The sequence below is a fragment of the Peromyscus eremicus genome, chromosome 1 (genome assembly GCF_949786415.1).
Source record: "Peromyscus eremicus chromosome 1, PerEre_H2_v1, whole genome shotgun sequence".
NCBI lineage: Eukaryota > Metazoa > Chordata > Mammalia > Rodentia > Cricetidae > Peromyscus > Peromyscus eremicus.
The window spans coordinates 160,541,795-160,548,977 of NC_081416.1; the positions used below are offsets into that span (position 1 = coordinate 160,541,795).

Sequence of the window (7,183 nt, forward strand, 5' to 3'; positions counted from 1 at the left end):
AAACACTGAAAGAATAAAGGAAATGTGAACATAGATTAGAGTAGTTCCCAGCAGAACATCTCCAGTTCCTGTGAGGAGGTTCAAACAGAGGTGAGGGAGAGGGGATAAGCTCTGTCTCGGAGTTAGGACAAAAGGAGTTGGGGGCAGAATAAATGAGATTGGGGAGACAGTGGTGGCAGGGTGGCTCTGTGACCATGCTCAAAGCACTGGCCTTGAGGGTAGTGTGGCCATGGACTTGACTCCAGGAGAGTGTAGTACTGGGGGGCAGGTCCGTGGTCAGATTCCTACAGCAGAGTGAGGCCCCAAGTCGGGTTCTAGATTTTCATGAAATGCAAGAAAAGAGAACAAAAGATCAGAGAAAGGACGAGCTGTGAGGCTGAATAAAGCAAGCCTTCCAAGGCTTTATAAATATGAGAGACATTAAAGTCTGCACCGTGCGGGAGAGAGTGGTTCAGTGGGTAGCACTTGTCTGAGAAGCATGAGGACTAGAGTTTGCATTCCCAGGGCCCACATAAAAGCTGGGCAGGTGTGGTAGCAGCCTCTAACCCCAGTGCCCAGGGAGCAAGGACAGAGAGCCAGCAGGAGCAGGCAAGCTGCAGCTTCAGAGAGAACTGCCTCAGTAAACAGAAGTGAGAGCAACTGAGGAAGATACCCATGCTGGTTAGTTGTTGTCAACGGTACACAAACTAGAGCCAGGAAACAGTGCTCCACTGTGGTCTCTGTTTCAGTGACGGCCTCTAGGTTCTCGCCTCGGTTTCCTTTGGTGACAGACTGTAACCTATAAGCCTGGTAAACCCCTTCCCCCACAACTGGTTAAAGTATTTATCACAGCAACAGAGAAACAAAGTAGGACAACAGCCAACATCAACCAAGAGTCTTCTGTACCTCCACACACTTGCAAGCATGAACATACACATGTCATAGGGTCACTATTGCTGTGATGAAACATCATGACCAAAAGTAAGTTGGGGAGGAAAGGGTTTATTTGACCTACACTTATAATCATAGTCCATCATTGAAGGAAGTCAGGACAGGAACTCAAACAAGACGGGGACCTGGATGCAGGAGATGATGCAGAGGCCATGGATGGGTGCTTCTTACGGGCTTGCTCATCATGGCTTGCTCAGCCTGCTTCCTTATAGAACCCAGCACCACCAGCTGATGGATGGCATCATCTGCATGGGCTGGACCCTCTCCTATAAACCACTAATTAAGAAAATACCCTACAGCTAGATATTTTTAATTTGTGTGGGTTCTTTTGGTCTGTGTATATATAAATTTGTTTTTACAATCAAATCAAAGTTTCCCCTCTCTCCCCTCTTCCCAGTTCCTACACCCCCTCCCCCGCATCCACTCCCCCACTGTTTCTCATCAGATACAGGCAGGCATCCCTAGATATCAGTAAGCCATGATATATCAAGTTGCAGCGAGATTAGGCACCTCCTCTTCTATTATGGCTGGATTCCAAAGCAGGCAACACAGTCAGAGACAGACCCTGCTCTCACTGTTAGGAGTTTCACATGAAGACCAAGTTACACAACCTCCAGCAGGATCTTTTGGAGACATTTTCTCCATTGAGATTTCCTCCTCTCTGATGACTCTAGCTTGTTTCAAATTGACATCAAACCAGCCAGCACAGTACTCTCCCACACACCATACTCATATAAAACATTTTTAAACAGTCTGGTGTGGTGGCACATGCTTGTAATCCCAGAACTTGGGAGCCTGAGGCAGGAGGATCTCTTGTGTTCAAGACTAGCTTGAGTAACAGTGTGAGACCCTGTCTCAACAACCACCACTTCTTAGCATGTGACAAGTAGAACATGTGGACAGAGAAGTCTGTTCACTAGTTTGGAAAGGCCAGGTCATCGATTTCTTAGAGGATCAATACAAGAAAAGCATTCAGAATTCCTATCTAAGGAGGAAAGTGCCCAGACTCCTGAGGAGTGTGTAGGTTGTACAGCCAGAATAGGCTTAGAAGGACAGTGGTTTTTTTCCCCAGAACAGGGATGTCAAAGGCCACACAAACAGGCTGCATCTTGGTGTTGATGCTGTGTCTGTATCCCCAGAGACAGTTTTCCCTGTGATATTTCTCTGGACCCAGTGTAAGTCAAGCAGAGGTGTGCTGGCTGGTTTTGTGTCAATTGGACACAAGAGGGTCATTGGAGAAGAGGGAGCCTCAATTAAAAATGTGTCTATAAGATCTGGCTGTAGGCATTTTCTTAGTGATTGATGATGGAGGGCCCAGCCATTGTGGGTGGTCCATCCCTGGGATGGTGGTCCTGAGTTCTATGAGGAAGCCAGCTGAACAAGCCATGAGGTGCAAACCAGTAAGCAGCACCTCTCCATGACCTCTGCATCAGCTCCTGACACAAGGTTCCGGCTCTGTTTGAGTTCCTGACCTGACTTGCTTCAGTGATGTGGAAGTGTAAGCCAAACAAACTGTTCCTTCTCTAAGTTGCTTTGGCCATAGTATTTTCTCATGGAAATAGGGACCTAAGATGAGAGGAAACTACTTGGGAATATTTCTTAGGATGGAGAAGTTGTGCAATACTGGATTTGTCTCGGTGCTGCTGAGGAGTGAGCAAGATCAGGTGATAGCTGCGGGGCAAGTCCTCCTATGGTTGTGCACCTGGTCCCCAGAGACAGGGAGCACAAGGCTGTGGTATGAGAACAGGTGACTGGACGTGGTTGACAGGGAGTAAGGGCCTGGACATCGAAAGGCCTGAAAATAACAACATACCCATAGCACAGGAGCCCAGAGAAGGGATCATGCCAGATTCTGTGAGAGTGGTGTCTGCCCTGTGTGAACGCAGAAATGTCCTTCAATGACAGATACTCAGGCTCAGCTCCACTTCCATGTTAGTGTTTATTACCCTCTTTTCAAGCAGTAGTTACTACTCCAAGAATAACACAGTTTTGAAACTCTTGGGCATATTCATGTGAGATAACTATTGTGTGTTCCCAAGCAACTCCAGTGTTCATGAGAAAGAAGAACCTCAGTCCCTGTCCTCAGGGCCCACATCACAGCCTCCTGGGGCAATAAAGAGGATGCTCAGTATTTGTCAGGCAGTCCTTTAGGTCTGTAGTGATTGGGGTCATTGCCACTGCGGCCCCATCTGTTTGCTTCCTGGTCAGCCATAGAGTCCTCGTGTCCACGGCCTATGAAACTCTGAAAGCCTTCTCTTGCATCACTAGGAGAAGCAGAGATGGAAGAGATCCATCACCAAGATGCATGGCCACAGTCCACTGTCTGAGTTTTCCCCCTTTGCATGGTATGGATTTAGGAGGAACCCAGGAAGGGCCAGGCAGGAGGTCAGCCCAGACTGATCACCCCACACTTGTTGAACACCAGAAACACTGGTGATGATGAGAGTCATTCCCTGTCTACATTTGGGAGCAGGCTCACATAACATGGCTGTGTGCTGACTGCCCAAACCCAGGGTCTACACTGGGCATAGATGGAGCCAGTACCTGGATAAGCAAGAGTAGGAGGGATCTGAGATTAGCATGACCCTCTCCAGAGCTAATCTTCTACTACTTCCCCCAGAAGTGTCAAGCCCTGCTACCCAGGTCCAGTCTTCCAATCAATCTATGTTTACCTGATGACTTCAGCAGCCCAGAGTCCTCCAGGACCCCTTTGGGCTGCATCATAGTTCCCTCTAGCATGGAAATATTTGTCTGAGTTTTTCCAGTTGGCTTCCTTCATGTCAGAGTAGGCTCACCACATATCCCCAGCCCCTAGATGGGAAAGACAGCAGGAACATGAACCTTAAAGCTCTGCCCATGCCTTAGAGAGGATGAAAAGAACTCATGGCTTGAGCCTGTGGTCAGAGCAGCTGAGAGCGTGAATGGAAGATCATCTCCTGATCCTCACTGTCCTCTCTTAGTAACTCAGGAGGGCCATTAGGGGACCCAGCTGCCCTGTGTTCACCTTTCTTCCACAGTGCTGCTGTGAGCTGCCCCTCACCTGGGTGGGAAGCAGCCAATGAGGCAGCACAATGTCATTACATAGCAGAGTGTGTCAGCTTCAGTATCGTGGAAGTGTTTGCTACAGAGTCGTTAGCTTCTGCCACTGGACCTCAAAGCACATTTCCTTAGTAGTGCAACCTAGTGTCTCTACAGCCATTGAAAATGCCTTGCGAGCACACCACCTCCAAGCTAGGGCCAGTGTTTCTGGAGGCAGCTACCCTCAGCTAGGAAGTCCCATCCTGAGGTGACTTAGTATACAGAAGGCGGAGGGGGGCTGCACACAGGGAGCATCGACTCTGATCCCTAAGAATTCTGTCCTGACAGAGAGCATGTGCACCACAGTGACACTGTCATCTCTGCCCTTGGACTAGACTGCACAGGTTCTGTGCTGTCTTGAGGGAGCTTTGAAGCAATGATCTCAGCTGTGGCTGCAGGTTCTGATCCTCTGAGGAGACACTGAGAGTCACCACGCCAGGCCACACCCAAGGCCAATCTTGAGTCTCTAGGTGCAGGGGGATGACTGGTCCAGACCTGGGTGGTATTACAACTCTCTAGGTGATGCCATTGGTACCTTATATTGGTCACAAATGAATTTAGAAAGTGTCCAGCAGACTGACAGACAGGACTGTCCTCAAGCACAGCTAGGTTGTGATCTCTGCTCTGCCCCCTGCTGTAGGCAGTGCATTTCAGGAAGTCTTGCCAGAGTCCCTGGTCCATCCTGACAAGCAGGACAGTGAGTCCAGCTCTTCTGAATGCTCGGGTGTTGTATAACAGGTGGTGTTAATGAGGGTCCATGGAATGAAGACACAGAGGCACCTCAAAGATGAATCTTCGCCTTTTCCAACTGCAAGGTGGATTCATCTCTCTGGACTGAACCACTGTAGCTTAGCAAAGGGCCCTTTTATTGTTATACAATTTACACCTTAGTAAGTCAATTCCATTTACCAAAACCTCTTATCTAAGCCCCCTAACAGGACAATGCCAAAGGCAAATTCTCAGTAAAGGAATACCACAGTGTTTTGGGTCCTAAACCAAGTTTGCATAGGCTTTAAACCCCTTAGGAAACTCTCAGATAAGACTTCAAACAGAGGGTACCAGAGACAGGAGCTAGCAATCACAAAAGGCAGATCAAAGCTAGGTGCTAACACTCCAGAATCTGCAGGAATTCTCCCAACACTCAGGAGACCCCTAGAGGCTGTGCCTCTCTGCCCCCAAACCCTACCATGGTAAGCCTCGCTAAGGAATGAAACCAAGCTTTGACTGCTGACTCCCAGGACCAAGGAGCAGAAAATGAGTCCAGTGAGAAGCTTCATCCTGCTGAAATGAAAGGACAGGCTGAAGGAGACGCCCACAGTCTGGCGCCTCCCTCTTGGGTGTCTCATCCACAGACGCCCTGGTTGTTCTGTCTTACTGATGTTCAGTAGTGTCCTAGCAGTGGCCCCTGGAGACCTCACAGCAGGACCCAGCTCAGAGCCACAAGGTCTCAGTTCTGACCCCATCCTGCCTGCTGAACTGTTTATGAAGGCAGCAGGCAGTTCTGATGGAGCTGCAGGAGCAGAGACTAGATTACTACTCTCTCCAGGAGCCTCTGATTCAGCAGGAAGCATTTCCCACGTGCCCACTCAGCCTGCACAAATCCCACACCAGGTGAACAGAAGTGAGGAATTCCCTTGAGAGGACAGCACACTTGCTGAAACACAGCACACACTGAGTATCTGTGCATAGGTTTGTCCCTCAACTGATGTCTGGTGGGCAGAGATGGGTGGCTGTGGCTGTCAGTGAGAGGAGGCTGGTATTTATGCTGAGCCTCCCTGCTGGGGTCAGGGGCAGAGAGAGACTGGCATGGTGCTTGGGGAAACTCCCAGCAGGTCATTTCTTCTAAAAGGCTGCAACAGAAATCTTGCTCCATCCACAGGTCATTTCCTGTAATTGTGCAATGTGAACACACTATACACCTTTGTCTTTTCAGTCTTCTGGGTCAGAGTACATACTTTTTAATACTGATGGAACTGAGGATGCTGAGAGTCAAGGAGTGGCCATCTCAGTAGAGGATCAGGGCTCCTAAGGATAGGAGAATAATTCCTGTAGCCAACACTTGCTTTCCCAGGCATTGCCTCAGGTTGGTTTTTATTTTTTTAACCTGGAACTGACACTTTACCTTCAGTCAGTCAGTCAGTCAGTCAGTCAGTCAGTCAGTCAGTCAGTCTCTCTCTCTCCCTCTCTAGTTTTTGAGACAGGGGTTCACTGTGTAGCCTTGGCTTTCTTGGAACTTACTCTGTAAACCAAGCTGGCCTAGAACTCACAGATTCATCTGCCTCAGCTTCCCGAGTGCTAGGATTAAAGGCCTGTGCCACCACCGCCCAGCTGGCCATAAGTCTCTTTTTCATGTCTAAACTAAAATTGCAAAACTGACCAGCCAGCCCCACCAGACATTGTGTGTTTCCAAGGCACCTGTAGCATTTTCACTAGCATACTCCGCTCTCAGCTCTTAGGGAGGCACCTCTATTTCTACGTTCTTTGTGATGTGACAAAAAGATTAACTAAACTGTCTCACAGGGACAAGGTACTAGAGAGGCCCTACTCCTTCCTTAACTCAGTCCTAGGAAGGAGCATAAGGTCAGGGCTAAGGCTTTGGGGAGAAAGGAACTAAGAAACCCGTAGAAGGGAGGAAGGAAGTACCATTTCTCACAGAGAAGAGCAGCCAGCAGAGGTGGTGGTGGTGGGGTGAGGGAAAGCTAGGTCAGGCACTGACAGATGAGCCCAGCTCTCAGGGCTGTATTTCCCAGAGGATCCCTCTTAGCCCTCTCATCAGTGTGAGTTGGAAATCTCAGGGTCATCAGGGGTAGGAGATGAGGGCTGGCATTACACCAGCCTGTACATGTAGGAACACAGCCTGCTGCCATCCAGAAAATAAGCTCTCTTGCTCTTCTTAAGCAGAAATATTCTAGGGAGAGGGTTCTGGACACCACAGGCAGCCTAGACAAGGTGACATCATTACAAACTGAAGATGGATGGAGGAGACAGACTGATTCTCTGCCTGAAACTAGTTTCTTGTTCCTCCTCCTTTTGCTGGGTTTGGTTCATCCCAGCAGAGAAGCTCATTTAGTCTCTTCTTTCTGATGTTCACTCTCCTGTCATCCTGCTCTTCTTCCTTGGTATGAATGAAAAACAGACTTTTAAACTCCCCAGGGTACGTAGCATGTGGGAGGCA

At 48.9% G+C, this 7,183-nt stretch overlaps 1 pseudogene; it reads right to left on the reverse strand.

Annotated features, from left to right (window-relative positions):
* Positions 1 to 3,053: 3,053 nt before the first annotated feature.
* On the reverse strand, positions 3,054 to 5,285 carry LOC131922681 (serum amyloid A-5 protein-like; annotated as a pseudogene).
* Positions 5,286 to 7,183: the final 1,898 nt, after the last annotated feature.